This window comes from Staurois parvus, unplaced genomic scaffold (genome assembly GCF_062004578.1).
Source record: "Staurois parvus isolate SC_StPar_1 unplaced genomic scaffold, SC_StPar_1.0 ptg000884l, whole genome shotgun sequence".
NCBI classification, from domain to species: Eukaryota; Metazoa; Chordata; class Amphibia; order Anura; family Ranidae; genus Staurois; species Staurois parvus.
Window position 1 is genome coordinate 3,192,501 of NW_028318680.1, and position 23,374 is coordinate 3,215,874.

At 55.2% G+C, this 23,374-nt stretch overlaps 5 non-coding genes and 2 pseudogenes across 5 annotated transcripts; 2 read left to right on the forward strand and 5 right to left on the reverse strand.

The window, feature by feature from the left end:
- Positions 1-5,693: 5,693 nt before the first annotated feature.
- On the reverse strand, positions 5,694-5,800 carry LOC149442909 (U6 spliceosomal RNA). The gene has a single exon (XR_016306964.1). It is a non-coding gene; the product is annotated as a U6 spliceosomal RNA (small nuclear RNA).
- Positions 5,801-6,348: 548 nt separating this feature from the next.
- On the reverse strand, positions 6,349-6,455 carry LOC149442910 (U6 spliceosomal RNA). The gene has a single exon (XR_016307043.1). It is a non-coding gene; the product is annotated as a U6 spliceosomal RNA (small nuclear RNA).
- A 373-nt stretch (positions 6,456-6,828) lies between these two features.
- LOC149442911 (U2 spliceosomal RNA) lies at positions 6,829-6,921 on the forward strand (annotated as a pseudogene).
- A 5,880-nt stretch (positions 6,922-12,801) lies between these two features.
- LOC149442912 (U6 spliceosomal RNA) lies at positions 12,802-12,908 on the reverse strand. Its single transcript, XR_016307040.1, has one exon. It is a non-coding gene; the product is annotated as a U6 spliceosomal RNA (small nuclear RNA).
- Positions 12,909-13,281: 373 nt separating this feature from the next.
- On the forward strand, positions 13,282-13,392 carry LOC149442913 (U2 spliceosomal RNA; annotated as a pseudogene).
- Positions 13,393-18,862: 5,470 nt separating this feature from the next.
- LOC149442914 (U6 spliceosomal RNA) lies at positions 18,863-18,969 on the reverse strand. The gene has a single exon (XR_016306965.1). It is a non-coding gene; the product is annotated as a U6 spliceosomal RNA (small nuclear RNA).
- Positions 18,970-19,517: 548 nt separating this feature from the next.
- LOC149442915 (U6 spliceosomal RNA) lies at positions 19,518-19,624 on the reverse strand. Its single transcript, XR_016307147.1, has one exon. It is a non-coding gene; the product is annotated as a U6 spliceosomal RNA (small nuclear RNA).
- Between the last annotated feature and the right edge of the window lie 3,750 nt (positions 19,625-23,374).

The window sequence follows — 23,374 nt, forward strand, 5'->3', positions numbered from 1 at the left end:
GAAGGAGAAGGAACCCGACCAAGATCTCTGGGAAGCCCTCCCGAGAACTCCTCTGCGACAAGATGGGGAAGAGAACGACCACCAAGAAGCCACAGAACGCGGCCACCGCCGCCCCCGCCAAGACCCCGGGAGAAGCCCCCTCCGCCTCCACCTCCACCCCAGACCGCTCCGGCCCTGCAGACGGTCTCCCTCCCTTGGAGCCCTGGATGAAGCAGACAGTCGTGCTGCGGCTGAAAGAGGTGGACGGCAGAATCCCGGAGATGACCCCGGAAGTCTTTGGCAAGAAAATGATCCTTGAACAAGGATTTAGCAAAGCAGAGACCCTGTCGGTGCAGTCATTCGTGAAAGGTTTGTTCCTTGTCACATTTGTCTCCCTACAGGTGTGCAGAAGGTACTGGGAGGCAGTGAAGACCGCTGGACCCGACTCCCTCTTCCGAAAGTTCACTGCGAACTCTCCCATTCAAAGGGACGAAAGAAGGATCACGGTGTCCATGAGGAACCCTCACGTCCCCGGCAGAGACATAGCCACCTACCTCCAAAGGTTTTGTGTCGTGTTGAAGGACCCAGTCCGGATACTAGACACCAACGGCTTCTGGACTGGTAAGTGGGCTGTGTTTTGCAGGCTACTAAGAGATCGTCCCGCTGGAGATCTCCAACACCTGCAACAATGCTTCTCCCTGGGATCGTCATCAGGACTCCTACACTACCCAGACCTACCCCAGTCATGCCGCAAGTGCGGCCAGCCGGGGCACGAGGGTAAGGAATGCAGTGTGCTTTCTTGTAGGTTCTGTAGGTCTGCAGGTCACGAGACCAAGGATTGCCCAAGGTCCAGAACCTGCAACCTCTGTGGACGGTCCGAGCACGTCTACAGAGACTGCCCAGAAAGAAGCAGGACGTACGCCGGGGCCCTGAGCAAGGGCCCGGCCACCAAACCAACGCCACAAAAGCCTCCAAAGGACCCGGGTAAGAGGAACCCCCCCCAGGCCCCAGGTGCCCCTGGCCCCCCGGGCCCCCCTGCCCCGGGCCCCCCTGCCCCTGGTCCCCCTGCCCCTGGTCCCCCTGCCCCTGGTCCCTCTGCCCCTGCCCCTGGCCCCCCCGCCCCTGTCCCCCCTGCCCCTGCCCCTGGCCCCCCCGCCCCTGGCCCCCCTGCCCCTGCCCCTGGTCCCCCTGCCCCTGGTCCCCCTGCCCCGGGCCCCCCTGGCCCCCCTGCCCCTGGTCCCCTCGCCCCTGGGCCCCCTGCCCCTGGGCCCCCTGCCCCTGGTCCCCCTGCCCCGGGCCCAGTTCCACCCCCCCCTGACCTGTCCTCACAGGAGGACTTCCCGCCCCTTCCCCCTGTCACCCCTGTCAGCAACTCTGCGACAGGATACAGGAAGCGGAAGAAGGAGCAGGCTAGCCCGGCGGCGGAGGACCCCTCCTCTGCCACCAAGCGGCCTGCCGTCCTCCAGAATGTCGCAGGCCCCGACCCCGTGGGGGAAGACCTCGACACGCTGGAGGAAGAAGAGGTGGAAGAAGAGATGGCTCTGACCCAGTTGGACCCAGATCTCTCCACCGACTTCGATGAGGTCCTCAACGAGGTCCTCAATCAGATTGGTCTGGGCCAGGACACCTGTCAGGCCGCAGAAGTCACAGAGGTCGCCCCCCCTCCCCAGGGGAGGTAAGCACAGCCCCTGCCGACTAACCCCTTCATCTCTTTCCCATGATGGCTGAGATATCTATCTTTTCCATTAATGTGAGGAGCATCAAGGATGTGTCTAGGAGGCAGACTGTGCTGACCTTTCTTTCCACTCAGCAGAGTGATGTGTACATGCTTCAGGAGTGCGCACTTCCCCCTCTGAGGAGGTACACTCATTTGTCCTCCCAGTGGACCCACGGTCCCTCCTACTGGTCTGGGGGTGGCGATTGCAAGTCCGCAGGGGTTGCGGTTCTTATCAGGGGAAGACATTTCACTGTTGACTCCGTCCATGAGCTCGTCTGTGGCCGCCTTCTGGTCATAGATGGTTCGTGGGCGGGGGAGCCCGTTAGGCTCATCAACGTGTACGCTCCCCCGGAGAAGAACGCGCGGCTGGAACTTTTCCAAACCCTGCGGACGCAACTCGCCACAACGAGAACAGTAGTAATCGGCGGTGATTTTAACTGTCCGATAGAGGAGGATGGGCGCAGCTCCAGCATGTACGCAAAACTCGACGCCACCTCGAAGCTGCTCCGGGAGATGATTGCAGAGGCTTCCCTGCGAGACGCAGTGGGATCCGTGGGGCGCGGTTCCGTGAACTACTCATGGAGCCGCCCCGATGGATCCGTGCGCTCCAGGATTGACTTTGTGCTCACCTCCAGGGCAGTCAGGCACCGCGGGTTCTCCATGGTTCCCTGCTTTTTCTCTGACCACAGGGCCATTCACTTTCAAGGTGATCTGGGAGAGGGCTTTGCCCCGGGCCCAGGCTCCTGGAAGCTGAATTGCACCCTGCTGGGCGATGAGGAACTGCTAGCGGAGCTCAGGGAAATCTACAGTGCCTGGCGAGAGGAGAAGTCTTTCTTTCCTAAGGTCAGCGACTGGTGGGAGTTCGTGAAAGTCAAGCTGCGCAGCTTCTTTCAGGCCAGGGGACGCCAGCAAGTGTGTGCCAGGAGGAAGGAACTCAGGAGGCTGCAGCGTCAGCTGCAGTCCCTGCAGGACCTTCACCACTGTGGCTGGGACGTGAGGCAAGACCTGGAGGACACCAAGAAGTGCTTGAAAAAGCACTTTGAGGAAGAATCCAGGCACATTGTCTTCCGTGCCAAAGTGGAGCATCTCGAGAAAGGTGAGAAGTGTAACTCTTTCTTTTTCAGGAAACTCCACTCAGGACACACACCCCTGTCGGAGCTGCGTGACAAGACTGGAACACTCCAGAAGGGGAAGGAGGCCGTGATGGAAGTGGTCAGCGACTACTACTCCGACCTCTACTCCCCTAAAGAAACAACCTCGGAAGCGGCCGACAGGTTCTTGTCAGGTATCTCTAACACTATTGATCCTGCAGGTTTGTCGGCCACCAACGCCCCCTTGACGTTGGAGGAGCTGCACTCTGCCGCTAAATCCTTTAGGCAAGGCAGGACCCCGGGCTGCGACGGTCTCCCAGCGGAGCTCTATGTAGCGCTGTGGGATCTCGTGGGCCCGGACCTGCTCGAGCTTTACGAGGAGATGGTGGTGGAGGGCAAGATGCCTCCTTCGTTGAGGGAGGGGATGATCACGATCCTGTACAAGCGTAAGGGGGAGAGATGTGACTTGAAAAATTGGCGTCCCATCTCTCTTCTGAACGTGGACTACAAGATCCTCGCCAAGGTCATGGCGAACAGACTGAAGGCTGTCATCGGACAGATCATCAACCCGGATCAGACTTGTGGCATTCCTGGCCGCAGGATTGCGGACAGCCTAGCGCTTGTCCGGGACACGGTCCAATACATCAAGGACCGCCGTGTGCACGCGGCCCTGGTCAGTCTCGATCAGGAGAAGGCCTTTGACCGTGTCTCCCATGGGTTTATGTGCAGAGCCCTGCGCAGGTTTGGTCTCGGGGAAATGTTTTGTTCATATGTTGACATCATGTATAATGACATCTGTAGTTCCGTGCAGGTGAACGGCTGGAAGACTGACCCCTTCCCGGTTCTCTCCGGGGTCAGACAAGGCTGTCCTCTCTCACCTCTGCTTTTTGTTTGCTGTATAGAGCTCTTCGCCGAATGCATCAGACGGAATCCAGAGATCGGGGGAATCACCGCACCGGGACCAGACAGACGGGAAGTGAAGTGCTCGCTCTACATGGACGACGTGACGGTGTTCTGTGCCAATCAGCGCTCCATCGAGCTGCTCGTCCAGACCTGCGAGGACTTCGGCCAAGCTTCGGGGGCAAAGGTCAACTGCGGGAAGTCGGAAGTCATGCTCTTCGGGAAGTGGTTCCTGCCTTCTTCTGCATCCATGCCCTTTGGCATCAAGACAGACTTCATGAAGATTTTGGGAGTTTGGTTTGGTGCCGAGGGCGCAGCCCTGAAGTCTTGGGAGGAGAGACTGGCCAAGATGCGCCAAAAGTTTGGACTCTGGAGCCTCAGAGACCTCACCATCGAAGGGAAGACACTGGTACTCCGCAGCGAGATTCTCCCTGTGTTGCAGTACCTCGCCCAGGCCTGGCCCCCCCGGGTCAACACCTGCAAGGCCATCACCAGGGCGGTGTTTCACTTCATCTGGGGCTCCAAGATGGACAGAGTGAAGCGGGCAGTCATGTTCAAGGAACCCCTCAAGGGCGGTAAGGGCGTGCCCGACATCGCCACCCAGCTGAGGGTGTTCTTTGCTTGCAACTGCGTCCGCAGAACTTTGCCAAGACGGACTACGGACTCTGGCAGGAACGCAATGTCTCGCTTCTTCCTGTTGCCTCTCTGGAGGTCCCTGGGGTGGGACACTTGGGATAGTTCCATCCCCTACAACTGGGACACTCCTTGGTTCTACTTGGATACCTTCAAGTTCATCAGGGAGCAAGGGCTGCAGGGAGTCAAGCCGGACTTGTGGAAGCCAAAGACGATCTACAAGCTCATCCGAGCCAGCGACATTTTGGAGTTGGTTCCAGGCCTGCCTTCAGACACCTGCAAGGTGGTCTGGAGGAATGTTTCTTCCAACATCCTCACCAACAGGCACAAAGACCTGGCATGGATGGCTATCCAGGGGGGACTGCCTCTCAGGACATTTATGCATGCCAGGAACCTGAGCAGATACAGACACTGCCCCTTCTGCATCATCCATGAGGAAACGTCTTACCACGTTTTCTGGGAGTGCTCATTTGCTCAGGCCCTGTTGGGAGCCCTGGAACCTGAACTCAAGGACTTTGTGCCACAGACAGCCATCACTCACTTTGGGGTGTTGAATGGACTATTCTGTGGAACTTTTTCTTTGGAGGACATTGACGGCGCCTGGCGGGTGCTGTGCTGTTTTAAGGACGCTTTATGGTGCGCCAGAAAGCGCCTCATCCACCAGCGGGAGAGGATGTCCATTGAGGACTGCCGCAGACTGATCCTCAGTCTGCTCAGAGACTATTCCTTGTTGGACTTTAAGGAGGAAGAGGACGTCTGAAGATTTCCCCCTTCCCCCTACTCCCCCTTGCGTGTCTTTGTCCCTTCAATAAAGCTTCGGGCCTGTGTTTCCCCCTCCCCTCCCCCCCCCCCCCCCCCCACACACCCGATGCCTATTGTTGATAGTGTTTTTCAGTTATCGCTTTCCGTGCATGACATAGTGACTAGGAAATGTATATTGTATTAGGATGCTACAGTTTTTGGGGTAAGCGGCGTCATGCATGACGTGGTGATCCGGGGGATTCATCCTCTGTGCACATCACGTCAGGCATCATACCGCTGAGCGAATGTATTTATTTGCCTGAATGTATTTATCGTATGTTTGGAACTGTATTGCTATGTGGTGCGCTGCGTCGCAGTACAGGGTGAGATGTACCCCGATTACACGTAACATGTTGTTTTTGATGCTTCTGCAATAAAAGTACCTGTCCTGAAGGTCAAAGAAAAGCCGGAGATGTGTAGAAAAGAAGGTTGCCAAAGAACACTGCCGCTCGGCTCCTGAAATAAGGATACGTCATGCCAGCAGATCCCTGCGGCAGCATGAAGCTTTTCAGGCCTTACCGTCAAAGGGTAAATGGCTGAGCGGCTCCACTTCTTTCCAGATGAGAGCGGCAATAAATATGGAACGCTTCACGAATTTGCGTGTCATCCTTGCGCAGGGGCCATGCTAATCTTCTCTGTATCGTTCCAATTTTAGTATATGTGCTGCCGAAGCGAGCACAGAGCTGGAGCGGCGGCCGAAGCAGTTATATACCGCGCGCCCTTTTCCTACCGGCATGTTAGGGAGAGTGGCGCATGAGCTTCCAATCTGCTTTCGGAGCACAGAGTCTTTGGAAAGCTTCAGGACAAACGAGACGGAGCCAAACAAGACTTTGACCGAAAATGGAGCTTGCTGCTCGGAAAGCTCAGGATTTTCCATCAGCTGCTTTGCCATTAGCACCGAAGGCGAATAAATTATGCTGATCAGTCAGCAGAGGCAGACTTCCTGTTGTCTGGCCAGAGAGGGCAGAAAGTGACAGCAGCTGCGGTCGAACTGCCAAATCAGCCGAATTCAGGAGAGAAGGAAAAAAAGGCAAACACCTGTCCTGAAGGTCAAAGAAAAGCCGGAGGTGTGTAGGAAAGAAGGTTGCCAAAGAACACTGCCGCTCGGCTCCTGAAATAAGGATACGTCATGCCAGCAGATCCCTGCGGCAGCATGAAGCTTTTCAGGCCTTACCGTCAAAGGGTAAATGGCTGAGCGGCTCCACTTCTTTCCAGATGAGAGCGGCAATAAATATGGAACGCTTCACGAATTTGCGTGTCATCCTTGCGCAGGGGCCATGCTAATCTTCTCTGTATCGTTCCAATTTTAGTATATGTGCTGCCAAAGCGAGCACAGAGCTGGAGCGGCGGCCGAAGCAGTTATATACCGCGCGCCTTTTTCCTACCGGCATCTTAGGGAGAGTGGCGAATGAGCTTCCAATCTGCTTTCGGAGCACAGAGTCTTTGGAAAGCTTCAGGACAAACGAGACGGAGCCAAACAAGACTTTGACCGAAAATGGAGCTTGCTGCTCGGAAAGCTCAGGATTTTCCATCAGCTGCTTTGCCATTAGCACCGAAGGCGAATAAATTATGCTGATCAGTCAGCAGAGGCAGACTTCCCCTTGTTTGGCCAGAGAGGGCAGAAAGTGACAGCAGCTGCGGTCGAACTGCCAAATCAGCCGAATTCAGGAGAGAAGGAAAAAAAGGAAAACACCTGTCCTGAAGGTTATCGCTTCTCGGCCTTTTGGCTAAGATCAAGTGTAGTATCGACCTTGCCTTTAGGGGTGCCCCGGCTTCCAGCTAGGACGTTGAGAAACACTTGCATCTATCCAAGCCTTTTGGTCTGTGTGGGGTACCCTCTTCTCGGCCTTGTAGGATCGTCGATTAAATTCGGCTTCACCTACTTGCTGCTATTGGGTTTGAGGCTTAGCCCCCACACAGAACGAGTTTGTGATCTTCCCCCCCCCCTTGTTCACTCTGCGTTACTACCTCCGGGCAGTAGACGCTCAATAGCCTTTTCAAAGGCTAAGCAAGCGAGAGTGAAGCCGCCGAGGAAGAAGAAGGAGAAGGAACCCGACCAAGATCTCTGGGAAGCCCTCCTGAGAACTCCTCTGCGCCAAGATGGGGAAGAAACAGACCGTGAAGAAGCCACAGAACGCCACCACCGCCAAGACCCCGGGAGAAGCCCCCTCCGCCTCCACCTCCACCCCAGACCGCTCCGGCCCTGCAGACGGTCTCCCTCCCTTGGAGCCCTGGATGAAGCAGACAGTCGTGCTGCGGCTGAAAGAGGTGGACGGCAGAATCCCGGAGATGACCCCGGAATTCTTTGGCAAGAAAATGATCCTTGAACAAGGATTTAGCAAAGCAGAGACCCTGTCGGTGCAGTCATTCGTGAAAGGTTTGTTCCTTGTCACATTTGTCTCCCTACAGGTGTGCAGAAGGTACTGGGAGGCAGTGAAGACCGCTGGACCCGACTCCCTCTTCCGAAAGTTCGCTGCGAACTCTCCCATTCAAAGGGACGAAAGAAGGATCACGGTGTCTATGAGGAACCCTCACGTCCCCGGCAGAGACATAGCCACCTACCTCCAAAGGTTTTGTGTCGTGTTGAAGGACCCAGTCCGGATACTAGACACCAACGGCTTCTGGACTGGTAAGTGGGCTGTGTTTTGCAGGCTACTAAGAGATCGTCCCGCTGGAGATCTCCAACACCTGCAACAATGCTTCTCCCTGGGATCGTCATCAGGACTCCTACACTACCCAGACCTACCCCAGTCATGCCGCAAGTGCGGCCAGCCGGGGCACGAGGGTAAGGAATGCAGTGTGCTTTCTTGTAGGTTCTGTAGGTCTGCAGGTCACGAGACCAAGGATTGCCCAAGGTCCAGAACCTGCAACCTCTGTGGACGGTCCGAGCACGTCTACAGAGACTGCCCAGAAAGAAGCAGGACGTACGCCGGGGCCCTGAGCAAGGGCCCGGCCACCAAACCAGCGCCACAAAAGCCTCCAAAGGACCCGGGTAAGAGGAACCCCCCCCAGGCCCCAGGTACCCCTGCCCCTGGTCCCCCTGCCCCTGGTCCCCCTGCCCCTGCCCCTGGCCCCCCCGCCCCCGGCCCCCCTGCCCCTGCCCCTGGTCCCCCTGCCCCTGGTCCCCCTGCCCCTGGTCCCCCTGCCCCTGGCCCCCCTGCCCCTGCCCCTGGTCCCTCTGTCCCGGCCCCCGGCCCCTCGGCCCCTGGTCCCCCTGCCCCTACCCCCCTTGCCCCCCTGCCCCTGCCCCGGTCCCACCCCCCCCGGACCTGTCCTCCCAGGAGGACTTCCCGCCCCTTCCCCCTGTCACCCCTGTCAGCAACTCTGCGGCGGGGTACAGGAAGCGGAAGAAGGAGCAGGCCAGCCCGGCGGCGGAGGACACCTCCTCTGCCACCAAGCGGCCTGCCGTCCTCCAGAATGCCGCAGGCCCCGACCCCGTGGGGGAGGACCTCGACACGCTGGAGGAAGAAGAGGTGGAGGAAGAGATGGCTCTGACCCAGTCGGAGCCAGATCTCTCCACCGACTTCAATGAGGTCCTCAACGAGGTCCTTAATCAGATTGGTCTGGGCCAGGACACCTGTCAGGCTGCAGAGGTCACAGAGGTCGCCCCCCCTCCCCAGGGGAGGTAAGCACAGCCCCTGCCGACTAACCCCTTCATCTCTTTCCCATGATGGCTGAGATATCTATCTTTTCCATTAATGTGAGGAGCATAAAGGACGTGTCTAGGAGGCAGACTGTGCTGACCTTTCTTTCCACACAGCAGAGTGATGTGTACATGCTTCAGGAGTGCGCACTTCCCCCTCTGAGGAGGTACACTCATTTGTCCTCCCAGTGGACCCATGGTCCCTCCTACTGGTCTGGGGGTGGCGATTGCAAGTCCGCAGGGGTTGCGGTTCTTATCAGGGGAAGACGTTTCACTGTTGACTCCGTCCATGAGCTCGTCTGTGGCCGCCTTCTGGTCATAGATGGTTCGTGGGCGGGGGAGCCCGTTAGGCTCATCAACGTGTACGCTCCCCCGGAGAAGAACGCGCGGCTGGAACTTTTCCAAACCCTTCGGACGCAACTCGCCACAACGAGAACAGTAGTAATCGGCGGTGATTTTAACTGTCCGATAGAGGAGGATGGGCGCAGCTCCAGCATGTACGCAAAACTCGACGCCACCTCGAAGCTGCTCCGGGAGATGATTGCAGAGGCCTCCCTGCGAGACGCAGTGGGATCCGTGGGGCGCGGTTCCGTGAACTACTCATGGAGCCGCCCCGATGGATCTGTGCGCTCCAGGATTGACTTTGTGCTCACCTCCAGGGCAGTCAGGCACCGCGGGTTCTCCATGGTTCCCTGCTTTTTCTCTGACCACAGGGCCATTCACTTTCAAGGTGATCTGGGAGAGGGCTTTGCCCCGGGCCCAGGCTCCTGGAAGCTGAATTGCACCCTGCTGGGCGATGAGGAACTGCTAGCGGAGCTCAGGGAAATCTACGGTGCCTGGCGAGAGGAGAAGTCTTTCTTTCCTAAGGTCAGCGACTGGTGGGAGTTCGTGAAAGTCAAGCTGCGCAGCTTCTTTCAGGCCAGGGGACGCCAGCAAGTGTGTGCCAGGAGGAAGGAACTCAGGAGGCTGCAGCGTCAGCTGCAGTCCCTGCAGGACCTTCATCACTGTGGCTGGGACGTGAGGCAAGACCTGGAGGACACCAAGAAGTGCTTGAAAAAGCACTTTGAGGAAGAATCCAGGCACATTGTCTTCCGTGCCAAGGTGGAGCATCTCGAGAAAGGTGAGAAGTGTAACTCTTTCTTTTTCAGGAAACTCCACTCAGGACACACACCCCTGTCGGAGCTGCGTGACAAGACTGGAACACTCCAGAAGGGGAAGGAGGCCGTGATGGAAGTGGTCAGCGACTACTACTCCGACCTCTACTCCCCCAAAGAAACAAAATCGGAAGCGGCCGACAGGTTCTTGTCAGGTATCTCTAACACTATTGATCCTGCAGGTTTGTCGGCCACCAACGCCCCCTTGACGTTGGAGGAGCTGCACTCTGCCGCTAAATCCTTTAGGCAAGGCAGGACCCCGGGCTGCGACGGTCTCCCAGCGGAGCTCTATGTAGCGCTGTGGGATCTCGTGGGCCCGGACCTGCTCGAGCTGTACGAGGAGATGGTGGTGGAGGGCAAGATGCCTCCTTCGTTGAGGGAGGGGATGATCACGATCCTGTACAAGCGTAAGGGGGAGAGATGTGACTTGAAAAATTGGCGTCCCATCTCTCTTCTGAACGTGGACTACAAGATCCTCGCCAAGGTCATGGCGAACAGACTGAAGGCTGTCATCGGACAGATCATCAACCCGGATCAGACTTGTGGCATTCCTGGCCGCAGGATTGCGGACAGCCTAGCGCTTGTCCGGGACACGGTCCAATACATCAAGGACCGCCATGTGCACGCGGCCCTGGTCAGTCTTGATCAGGAGAAGGCCTTTGACCGTGTCTCCCATGGGTTTATGTGCAGAGCCCTGCGCAGGTTTGGTCTTGGGGAAATGTTTTGTTCATATGTTGACATCATGTATAATGACATCTGTAGTTCCGTGCAGGTGAACGGCTGGAAGACTGACCCCTTCCCGGTTCTCTCCGGGGTCAGACAAGGCTGTCCTCTCTCACCTCTGCTTTTTGTTTGCTGTATAGAGCTCTTCGCCGAATGCATCAGACGGAATCCAGAGATCGGGGGAATCACCGCACCGGGACCAGACAGACGGGAAGTGAAGTGCTCGCTCTACATGGACGACGTGACGGTGTTCTGTGCCAACCAGCGCTCCATCGACCTGCTCGTCCAGACCTGCGAGGACTTCGGCCAAGCTTCGGGGGCAAAGGTCAACTGCGGGAAGTCGGAAGTCATGCTCTTCGGAAAGTGGTTCCTGCCTTCTTCTGCATCCATGCCCTTTTGGCATCAAGACAGACTTCATGAAGATTCTGGGAGTTTGGTTTGGTGCCGAGGGCGCAGCCCTGAAGTCTTGGGAGGAGAGACTGGCCAAGATGCGCCAAAAGTTTGGACTCTGGAGCCTCAGAGACCTCACCATCGAAGGGAAGACACTGGTACTCCGCAGCGAGATTCTCCCTGTGTTGCAGTACCTCGCCCAGGCCTGGCCCCCCCGGGTCAACACCTGCAAGGCCATCACCAGGGCGGTGTTTCACTTCATCTGGGGCTCCAAGATGGACAGAGTGAAGCGGGCAGTCATGTTCAAGGAACCCCTCAAGGGCGGTAAGGGCGTGCCCGACATCGCCACCCAGCTGAGGGTGTTCTTTGCTTGCAACTGCGTCCGCAGAACTTTGCCAAGACGGACTATGGACTCTGGCGGGAACGCAATGTCTCGCTTCTTCCTGTTGCCTCTCTGGAGGTCCCTGGGGTGGGACACTTGGGATAGTTCCATCCCCTACAACTGGGACACTCCTTGGTTCTACTTGGATACCTTCAAGTTCATCAGGGAGCAAGGGCTGCAGGGAGTCAAGCCGGACTTGTGGAAGCCAAAGACGATCTACAAGCTCATCCGAGCCAGCGACATTTTGGAGTCGGTTCCAGGCCTGCCTTCAGACACCTGCAAGGTGGTCTGGAGGAATGTTTCTTCCAACATCCTCACCAACAGGCACAAAGACCTGGCATGGATGGCTATCCAGGGGGGACTGCCTCTCAGGACATTTATGCATGCCAGGAACCTGAGCAGATACAGACACTGCCCCTTCTGCATCATCCATGAGGAAACGTCTTACCACGTTTTCTGGGAGTGCTCATCTGCTCAGGCCCTGTTGGGGGCCCTGGAACCTGAACTCAAGGACTTTGTACCACAGACAGCCATCACTCACTTTGGGGTGTTGAATGGACTGTTCTGTGGAACTTTTTCTTTGGAGGACATTGACGGCGCCTGGCGGGTGCTGTGCTGTTTTAAGGACGCTTTATGGTGCGCCAGAAAGCGCCTCATCCACCAGCGGGAGAGGATGTCCATTGAGGACTGCCGCAGACTGATCCTCAGTCTGCTCAGAGACTATTCCTTGTTGGACTTTAAGGAGGAAGAGGACGTCTGAAGATTTCCCCCTTCCCCCTACTCCCCCTTGCGTGTCTTTGTCCCTTCAATAAAGCTTCGGGCCTGTGTTTCCCCCCTTCCCTCCCCTCCCCCCCCCCCCACACACCCGATGCCTATTGTTGATAGTGTTTTTCAGTTACCGTTTTCGTGCATGACATAGTGACTAGGAAATGTATATTGTATTAGGATGCTACAGTTTTTGGGGTAAGCGGCGTCATGCATGACGTGGTGATCCGGGGGATTCATCTTCTGTGCACATCACGTCAGGCATCATACCGCTGAGCGAGTGTATTTATTTGCCTGAATGTATTTATCGTATGTTTGGAACTGTATTGCTATGTGGTGCGCTGCGTCGCAGTACAGGGTGAGATGTACCCCGATTACACGTAACATGTTGTTTTTGATGCTTCTGCAATAAAAGTATCTTTTCAATCAAAAACCTGTCCTGAAGGTCAAAGAAAAGCCGGAGATGTGTAGAAAAGAAGGTTGCCAAAGAACACTGCCGCTCGGCTCCTGAAATAAGGATACGTCATGCCAGCAGATCCCTGCGGCAGCATGAAGCTTTTCAGGCCTTACCGTCAAAGGGTAAATGGCTGAGCGGCTCCACTTCTTTCCAGATGAGAGCGGCAATAAATATGGAATGCTTCACGAATTTGCGTGTCATCCTTGCGCAGGGGCCATGCTAATCTTCTCTGTATCGTTCCAATTTTAGTATATGTGCTGCCGAAGCGAGCACAGAGCTGGAGCGGCGGCCGAAGCAGTTATATACCGCGTGCCCTTTTCCTACCGGCATTTTAGGGAGAGTGGCGCATGAGCTTCCAATCTGCTTTCGGAGCACAGAGTCTTTGGAAAGCTTCAGGACAAACGAGACGGAGCCAAACAAGACTTTGACCGAAAATGGAGCTTGCTGCTCGGAAAGCTCAGGATTTTCCATCAGCTGCTTTGCCATTAGCACCGAAGGCGAATAAATTATGCTGATCAGTCAGCAGAGGCAGACTTCCCCTTGTTTGGCCAGAGAGGGCAGAAAGTGACAGCAGCTGCGGTCGAACTGCCAAATCAGCCGAATTCAGGAGAGAAGGAAAAAAAGGCAAACACCTGTCCTGAAGGTTATCGCTTCTCGGCCTTTTGGCTAAGATCAAGTGTAGTATCGACCTTGCCTTTAGGGGTGTCCCGGCTTCCAGCTAGGACGTTGAGAAACACTTGTATCTATCCAAGCCTTTTGGTCTGTGTGGGGTACCCTCTTCTCGGCCTTGTAGGATCGTCGATTAAATTCGGCTTCACCTACTTGCTGCTATTGGGTTTGAGGCTTAGCCCCCACACAGAACGAGTTTGTGATCTTCCCCCCCTTGTTCACTCTGCGTTACTACCTCCGGGCAGTAGACGCTCAATAGCCTTTTCAAAGGCTAAGCAAGCGAGAGTGAAGCCGCCGAGGAAGAAGGAGAAGGAACCCGACCAAGATCTCTGGGAAGCCCTCCTGAGAACTCCTCTGTGCCAAGATGGGGAAGAAACAGACCGTGAAGAAGCCACAGAACGCCGCTCCCGCCAAGACCCCGGGAGAAGCCCCCTCCGCCTCCACCTCCACCCCAGACCGTTCCGGCCCTGCAGACGGTCTCCCTCCCTTGGAGCCCTGGATGAAGCAGACAGTCGTGCTGCGGCTGAAAGAGGTGGAAGGCAGAATCCCGGAGATGACCCCGGAAGTCTTTGGCAAGAAAATGATCCTTGAACAAGGATTCAGCAAGGCAGAGACCCTGTCGGTGCAGTCCTTTGTGAAAGGTTTGTTCCTTGTCACATTTGTCTCCCTACAGGTGTGCAGAAGGTACTGGGAGGCAGTGAAGACCGCTGGACCCGACTCCCTCTTCCGAAAGTTCACTGCGAACTCTCCCATTCAAAGGGACGAAAGGCGGATCACGGTGTCTATGAGGAACCCTCACGTCCCCGGCAGAGACATCGCCACCTACCTACAAAGGTTTTGTGTCGTGTTGAAGGACCCAGTCCGGATACTAGACACCAACGGCTTCTGGACTGGTAAGTGGGCTGTGTTTTGCAGGCTACTAAGAGATCGTCCCGCTGGAGATCTCCAACACCTGCAACAGTGCTTCTCCCTGGGATCGTCATCAGGACTCCTACACTACCCAGACCTACCCCAGTCATGCCGCAGGTGCGGCCAGCCGGGGCACGAGGGTAAGGAATGCAGTGTGCTTTCTTGTAGGTTCTGTAGGTCTGCAGGTCACGAGACCAAGGATTGCCCAAGGTCCAGAACCTGCAACCTCTGTGGACAGTCAGAGCACGTCTACAGAGACTGCCCAGAAAGAAGCAGGACGTACGCCGGGGCCCTGAGCAAGGGCCCGGCCACCAAACCAGCGCCACAGAAGCCCCCAAAGGACCCGGGTAAGAGGAACCCCCCCCAGGCCCCAGGTGCCCCTGGTCCCCCTGCCCCTGGTCCCCCTGCCCCAGGGTCCCCCTGCCCCGGGTCCCCCTGCCCCAGGCCCCCCTGCCCCAGGTCCCCCTGCCCCTGCCCCTGGCCCCCCCGCCCCTACCCCTGGCCCCCCTGCCCCAGGTCCCCCTGGTCCCCTCGCCCCTGGGCCCCCTGCCCCTGGGCCCCCTGCCCCTGGTCCCCCTGCCCCTGGGCCCCCTGCCCCTGGTCCCCCTGCCCCTGGGCCCCCTGCCCCGGGCCCAGTTCCACCCCCCCCTGACCTGTCCTCACAGGAGGACTTCCCGCCCCTTCCCCCTGTCACCCCTGTCAGCAACTCTGCGACGGGATACAGGAAGCAGAGTGATGTGTACATGCTTCAGGAGTGCGCACTTCCCCCTCTGAGGAGGTACACTCATTTGTCCTCCCAGTGGACCCACGGTCCCTCCTACTGGTCTGGGGGTGGCGATTGCAAGTCCGCAGGGGTCGCGGTTCTTATCAGGGGAGGACGTTTCACTGTTGACTCCGTCCATGAGCTCGTCTGTGGCCGCCTTCTGGTCATAGACGGTTCGTGGGCGGGGGAGCCCGTTAGGCTCATCAACGTGTACGCCCCCCCCGGAGAAGAACGCGCGGCTGGAACTTTTCCAAACCCTGCGGACGCAACTCGCCACAACGAGAACAGTAGTAATCGGCGGTGATTTTAACTGTCCGATAGAGGAGGATGGGCGCAGCTCCAGCATGTACGCAAAACTCGACACCACCTCGAAACTGCTCCGGGAGATGATTGCGGAGGCTTCCCTGCGAGACGCAGTGGGATCCGTGGGGCGCGGTTCCGTGAATTACTCATGGAGCCGCCCCGATGGATCTGTGCGCTCCAGGATTGACTTTGTGCTCACCTCCAGGGCAGTCAGGCACCGCGGGTTCTCCATGGTTCCCTGCTTTTTCTCTGACCACAGGGCCGTTCACTTTCAAGGCGATCTGGGAGAGGGCTTTGCCCCGGGCCCAGGCTCCTGGAAGCTGAATTGCACCCTGCTGGACGATGAGGAACTGCTAGAGGAGCTCAGGGAAACCTACGGTGCCTGGCGAGAGGAGAAGTCTTTCTTTCCTAAGGTAAGCGACTGGTGGGAGTTCGTGAAAGTCAAGCTGCGCAGCTTCTTTCAGGCCAGGGGACGCCAGCAAGTGTGTGCCAGGAGGAAGGAACTCAGGAGGCTGCAGCGTCAGCTGCAGTCCCTGCAGGACCTTCATCACTGTGGCTGGGACGTGAGGCAAGACCTGGAGGACACCAAGAAGTGCTTGAAAAAGCACTTTGAGGAAGAATCCAGGCACATTGTCTTCCGTGCCAAGGTGGAGCATCTCGAGAAAGGTGAGAAGTGCAACTCTTTCTTTTTCAGGAAACTCCACTCAGGACACACACCCCTGTCTGAGCTGCGTGACAAGACCGGAACACTCCAGAAGGGGAAGGAGGCCGTGATGGAAGTGGTCAGCGACTACTACACCGACCTCTACTCCCCCAAAGAAACAAACTCGGAAGCGGCCGACAGGTTCTTCTCAGGTATCTCTAACGCTATTGATCCTGCAGGTTTGTCGGCCACCAACGCCCCCTTGACGTTGGAGGAACTGCACTCTGCCGCTAAATCCTTTAGGCAAGGCAGGACCCCGGGCTGCGACGGTCTCCCAGCGGAGCTCTATGTAGCGCTGTGGGACCTCGTGGGCCCGGACCTGCTCGAGCTGTACGAGGAGATGGTGGTGGAGGGCAAGATGCCTCCTTCGCTGAGGGAGGGGATGATCACGATCCTGTACAAGCGTAAGGGGGAGAGATGTGATTTGAAAAATTGGCGTCCCATCTCTCTCCTGAACGTGGACTACAAGATCCTCGCCAAAGTCATGGCGAACAGGCTGAAGGCTGTCATCGGACAGATCATCAACCCGGATCAGACTTGTGGCATTCCTGGCCGCAGGATTGCGGACAGCCTAGCGCTTGTCCGGGACACGGTCCAATACATCAAGGACCGCCGTGTGCACGCGGCCCTGGTCAGTCTTGATCAGGAAAAGGCCTTTGACCGTGTCTCCCATGGGTTTATGTGCAGAGCCCTGCGCAGGTTTGGTCTTGGGGAAATGTTTTGTTCATATGTTGACATCATGTACAATGACATTTGTAGTTCCGTGCAGGTGAACGGCTGGAAGACTGACCCCTTCCCGGTTCTCTCCGGGGTCAGACAAGGCTGTCCTCTCTCACCTCTGCTTTTTGTTTGCTGTATAGAGCTCTTCGCCGAATGCATCAGACGGAATCCAGAGATCGGGGGAATCACCGCACCGGGACCAGACAGACGGGAAGTGAAGTGCTCGCTCTACATGGACGACGTGACGGTGTTCTGTGCCAACCAGCGCTCCATCGACCTGCTCGTCCAGACCTGCGAGGACTTCGGCCAAGCTTCGGGGGCAAAGGTCAACTGCGGGAAGTCGGAAGTCATGCTCTTCGGAAAGTGGTTCCTGCCTTCTTCTGCATCCATGCCCTTTGGCATCAAGACAGACTTCATGAAGATTTTGGGAGTTTGGTTTGGTGCCGAGGGCGCAGCCCTGAAGTCTTGGGAGGAGAGACTGGCCAAGATGCGCCAAAAGTTTGGACTCTGGAGCCTCAGAGACCTCACCATCGAAGGGAAGACACTGGTACTCCGCAGCGAGATTCTCCCTGTGTTGCAGTACCTCGCCCAGGCCTGGCCCCCTCGGGTCAACACCTGCAAGGCCATCACCAGGGCGGTGTTTCACTTCATCTGGGGCTCCAAGATGGACAGAGTGAAGCGGGCAGTCATGTTCAAGGAACCCCTCAAGGGCGGTAAGGGCGTGCCCGACATCGCCACCCAGCTGAGGGTGTTCTTTGCTTGCAACTGCGTCCGCAGAACTTTGCCAAGACGGACTACGGACTCTGGCGGGAACGCAATGTCTCGCTTCTTCCTGTTGCCTCTCTGGAGGTCCTTGGGGTGGGACACTTGGGATAGTTCCATCCCCTACAACTGGGACACTCCTTGGTTCTACTTGGATACCTTCAAGTTCATCAGGGAGCAAGGGCTGCAGGGAGTCAAGCCGGACTTGTGGAAGCCAAAGACCATCTACAAGCTCATCCGAGCCAGCGACATTTTGGAGTCGGTTCCAGGCCTGCCTTCAGACACCTGCAAGGTGGTCTGGAGGAATGTTTCTTCCAACATCCTCACCAACAGGCACAAAGACCTGGCATGGATGGCTATCCAGGGGGGACTGCCTCTCAGGACATTTATGCATGCCAGGAACCTGAGCAGATACAGACACTGCCCCTTCTGCATCATCCATGAGGAAACGTCTTACCACGTTTTCTGGGAGTGCTCATTTGCTCAGGCCCTGTTGGGGGCCCTGGAACCTGAACTCAAGGACTTTGTGCCACAGACAGCCATCACTCACTTCGGGGTGTTGAATGGACTGTTCTGCGGAACTTTTTCTTTGGAGGACATTGACGGCGCCTGGCGGGTGCTGTGCTGTTTTAAGGACGCTTTATGGTGCGCCAGAAAGCGCCTCATCCACCAGCGGGAGAGGATGTCCATTGAGGACTGCCGCAGACTGATCCTCAGTCTGCTCAGAGACTATTCCTTGTTGGACTTTAAGGAGGAAGAGGACGTCTGAAGATTTCCCCCCTTCCCCCTACTCCCCCTTGCGTGTCTTTGTCCCTTCAATAAAGCTTCGGGCCTGTGTTTCCCCCTTTCCTCCCCTTCCCCCCCCACACACCCGATGCCTATTGTTGATAGTGTTTTTTTCAGTTACCGTTTTTCGTGCATGACATAGTGACTAGGAAATGTATATTGTATTAGGATGCTACAGTTTTTGGGGTAAGCGGCGTCATGCATGACGTGGTGGTCCGGGGGATTCATCCTCCGTGCACATCACGTCAGGCATCATACCGCTGAGCGAATGTATTTATTTGCCTGACTGTATTTATCGTATGCTTGGAACTGTATTGCTATGTGGTGCGCTGCGTCGCAGTACAGGGTGAGATGTACCCCGATTACACGTAACATGTTGTTTTTGATGCTTCTGCAATAAAAGTATCTTTTCAATCAAAAAACCTGTCCTGAAGGTCAAAGAAAAGCCGGAGGTGTGTAGGAAAGAAGGTTGCCAAAGAACACTGCCGCTCGGCTCCTGAAATAAGGATACGTCATGCCAGCAGATCCCTGTGGCAGCATGAAGCTTTTCAGGCCTTACCGTCAAAGGGTAAATGGCTGAGCGGCTCCACTTCTTTCCAGATGAGAGCGGCAATAAATATGGAACGCTTCACGAATTTGCGTGTCATCCTTGCGCAGGGGCCATGCTAATCTTCTCTGTATCGTTCCAATTTTAGTATATGTGCTGCCGAAGCGAGCACAGAGCTGGAGCGGCGGCCGAAGCAGTTATATACCGCGCGCCCTTTTCCTACCGGCATCTTAGGGAGAGTGGCGAATGAGCTTTCAATCTGCTTTCGGAGCACAGAGTCTTTGGAAAGCTTCAGGACAAACGAGACGGAGCCAAACAAGACTTTGACCGAAAATGGAGCTTGCTGCTCGGAAAGCTCAGGATTTTCCATCAGCTGCTTTGCCATTAGCACCGAAGGCGAATAAATTATGCTGATCAGTCAGCAGAGGCAGACTTCCCCTTGTTTGGCCAGAGAGGGCAGAAAGTGACAGCAGCTGCGGTCGAACTGCCAAATCAGCTGAATTCAGGAGAGAAGGAAAAAAAGGCAAACACCTGTCCTGAAGGTCAAAGAAAAGCCGGAGATGTGTAGAAAAGAAGGTTGCCAAAGAACACTGCCGCTCGGCTCCTGAAATAAGGATACGTCATGCCAGCAGATCCCTGCGGCAGCATGAAGCTTTTCAGGCCTTACCGTCAAAGGGTAAATGGCTGAGCGGCTCCACTTCTTTCCAGATGAGAGCGGCAATAAATATGGAACGCTTCACGAATTTGCGTGTCATCCTTGCGCAGTGGCCATGCTAATCTTCTCTGTATCGTTCCAATTTTAGTATATGTGCTGCCGAAGCGAGCACAGAGCTGGAGCGGCGGCCGAAGCAGTTATATACCGCGCGCCCTTTTCCTACCGGCATCTTAGGGAGAGTGGCGCATGAGCTTCCAATCTGCTTTCGGAGCACAGAGTCTTTGGAAAGCTTCAGGACAAACGAGACGGAGCCAAACAAGACTTTGACCGAAAATGGAGCTTGCTGCTCGGAAAGCTCAGGATTTTCCATCAGCTGCTTTGCCATTAGCACCGAAGGCGAATAAATTATGCTGATCAGTCAGCAGAGGCAGACTTCCCCTTGTTTGGCCAGAGAGGGCAGAAAGTGACAGCAGCTGCGGTCGAACTGCCAAATCAGCCGAATTCAGGAGAGAAGGAAAAAAAGGCAAACACCTGTCCTGAAGGTCATCGCTTCTCGGCCTTTTGGCTGCGATCACTCTGTGGTTGTGGTTAGGAGGTTAGGTTAGTAGAGGACCAGCGCCCTCGGCCTGGCGGGGTATACCAAGCCCTGCCTGCTGCTATTGGGGGTGGCGCTCCTCGAAAACCGTGAGAGGTGATCGCTTGGCTGAGTCATCCCCTAGGGGTTGACGAGGGCAGGTTTCCTTTGGAGGTGATGGCAGCGGTGCCGCCGGAAGTGCCAAACACCGTCCGGGTGTCGGTCTGTGAGACGAGGCGTGCAGAGTGTGGCTTATACTACGTTCAGAAGAAATTGATCATGGATCTTTTGGGAATGTCTTTGGAGACGATCTTCTGTGTGCAAGCCTTTCCGAGCAGCGGCTTTTTTGACGTGACTTTCTTTCGCTTGGCGGATCTCCAGACCTGTCTGCTGAGGCAGCAGGAGAAGATTCAGGAACCTATGATGAATGGGATCACGTTTACAGCGAATGAATCGAGGCAGCGAGTTCCGGTCACCGTGCAAATGTATAATCCGTTTGTGCGGGAGGATGAAGTGCGGATCTTTTTGAGTAAATATTGCTCAGATGTTTCGGTCGGTATTAACCAGACGAATATACTCGGGACTTTTAATGGTCATCGGAGATATTTTGTGCAATTCAGGAAGGACAGTAGCGGAGTTGGTGGGTTTAAACACCCCCCCCAGGCCTTTTCGATCGGTCCTAATCGTGGAGTGTTGTGGTATCCGGGACAACCCCTATTCTGCCGCAATTGTTTTGCCTTTGGGCATGTACGGGACAAATGTGAAGCAGGCATTGTTTGCCGGAATTGTTTTAAGGCCGGCCATAGGACTGCTGAATGCCCGGAAGGGCGGAAGTGTCATTTTTGTGGAAAGGAGGATCATCTGGCCAGGCAATGTCCTATTTTGGGTGACGGACCGGCGAAGGAGCCTGGTCAACCACGGGCGCCATCTTATGCGGCGGTGGTGGGGGGGGGGGCTCCTGGGATGGAGGAGCCTACTACCAGTGCTGTCTCTGAAACTTTGGAAGTGCCCAAACCTGGGGAAGCCATTGTAGGGTCCCCGGCTCAAACATCTGGAGCCTTGGAGGGGGTCAGTGCGGTGGTGGAGGGTGGAAGGGCAACTGAAGAAAGTGTAAACCTGTTGAGGGATGCTGTGGCTCAGGTTTCTGAAACTCTAGAAAGGGGCAGTGCTGTAGTGGAAGGTGGAGGGGCGGTGGGGGAAAGTATGGACTTATCAAGGGATTCTTTGAAGAGGAAAAAGAAGAAGAAAAATATTCCGGCTTCTCAGGTCATTTCTGAGGTTTCTAGTCCTGAGCAGGAGGAGGCAGAGATTGAGGTGGAGATTGATTCAGATTCTTCCACCCGGTCTACTGAATCTTTCGTTAGTGTTGGCAAAGTGGAGTGTCTGCAGTCTCTGATGGGGTTCAGGAAACCGGTGGAAACCACCAAGATGGAGGGGGTGGCAGGGGCAAGAACCGTTGGTAAAGGGGGGAGGAGTCGGAGTAGGAAGAGGGCAACTTGACTTTAGGAATATGTATTGTTTTATAGATTCTTAATGTTTGTCTCTTTCTTCTCATAGTTAATATGAATATTACCTGTTCATCATTGAACGTGAGGAGCATATGCTCTGGACCAAGGAGGGCGGCTATTTTGAAGTATTTGTCCTTGGTTCCGGGGGACTTCCACTGTATACAAGAATGCAACCTTCAGGAGGATCCTGGAGAGAACGAATGGGTCTTTGGACCGGCAGTGTGGTCAGGGGGTGTACGGAGAAATGAAGGAATTGGCATTCTCTTTAAAAGTTGGAAGTATCAAATTTTGCAAACAATTCATATTGAACGGGGAAGAGCTTTAATGGTTAGGGTGGGGGTGGGTGATTTTTGTTTTAGGATTGTAAATGTATATGCTCCCACAGGCAGGAGGGAAAGAATTGATTTATTTCAAAAAATGCGATTTTTTTTGGGTGGTCGTGAACCTTTATTGGTTCTTGGGGACTTTAACTGTGTAATAGAGGGGGGGGATAGGAGGGGTGGGGGTGGTCGGGGGGGTGGGGGGGTGGGGGGAGGGGGTGGGGGGGGTGTTGGTGGTGGTGGGGGAAGGGGGGTGGGGGGTGGGGGGAGTTTTGGGGGAGGGATGGATAAGTCAAGCAAAATTTTGACCGAGTTGTGTGCAGACTTGGGTTTGGTGGATCAGGGGAAATTAAAAGGACACACTTATTTTTCTGCGAGTCGTCATTTGAGTTCTAGGATTGATTTTTGCCTCTCTTCGCAGGAATTTTCGGCCGAATCTTTTTCTGTACAGCGGGCACCGTTTACGGACCATGGCCGGATCGAATGTGTCGTGAGTATGGTGTCAGAGGAGGTGCATGGGAAAGGTGTATGGAAGATGAATGTTGAATTGCTTGAGGATTTGAATGTTAGGGAAGAGTTTTGTACGGTTTTTGGTAAATGGGTTAAAAAGAGATTGGAGTTTGAGAGTGTAGTTGCTTGGTGGGAGTGGGTGAAGGAGGGTGTGAAACGGTTTTTCGTGAAGAAAGGATGTGAGAGAGTGAAGAGAGAGCGTGAGGAGTATGATTGGTGGCAGAGAAGGTTGAGTTATTTGGAGGAGGTAAGTGGATGGGGAGAGAATGTGGTGAATGAGATGGCTGAAGCTAGGGTGAAGGTGAATAGGTTTATGGAATTGAAAGGGAAAAGAATGTTGGCACAGGCAAAAGCTGTTGTGAGAGAGAAGGATGAAAGATGTACGCGGTTCTTTTTTCGAAAGGTGTATGGAAGTAAGAATGAGGTGGCGAGTGTGTTGGGGGAGGATGGAAGGGTGGTGAGGGGGAATGTGCAGGTGATGGGTGAAGTGAGAAAGTTTTATCAGAATTTGTTTGCTGTGAGTAAGAGAGATATGAATGTTGAGAGGGAGGTGTTGGGGGAGATTGAGGAGCGGTTGGGGGTAGAGGAGAAAATGGTTTTGAATAAGGAAGTGAGTTTTGATGAGATAGAGAGAAGTATGAAAGGTATGAAGAAAGGGAAAATTCCCGGTTTGGATGGTTTACCTGTTGAGTTTTATAGTACGTTTTGGGATGTGATTGGGAAGTGGGTGCATGAGGTATGTGTGACGGTGTTGAGAGATGGTGTGTTGTCTAAAAGTATGGCAGAGAGTGTGATAGTGTTGCTCTTTAAAAAAGGTAATAAACAGGACTTGAAGAATTGGAGACCTATCTCTTTATTAAATGTGGATTATAAAATAATCGCTAAAGTACTTGCTAATAGGCTGCGTGGGGTGATAGATGGAATGCTTGGGGAAGAACAGATGTGTGCGGTACCGGGGCGAACGATTGCGGAAGGGTTGGTATGTTTGAGGGATGTGTTGTGGGACTGTA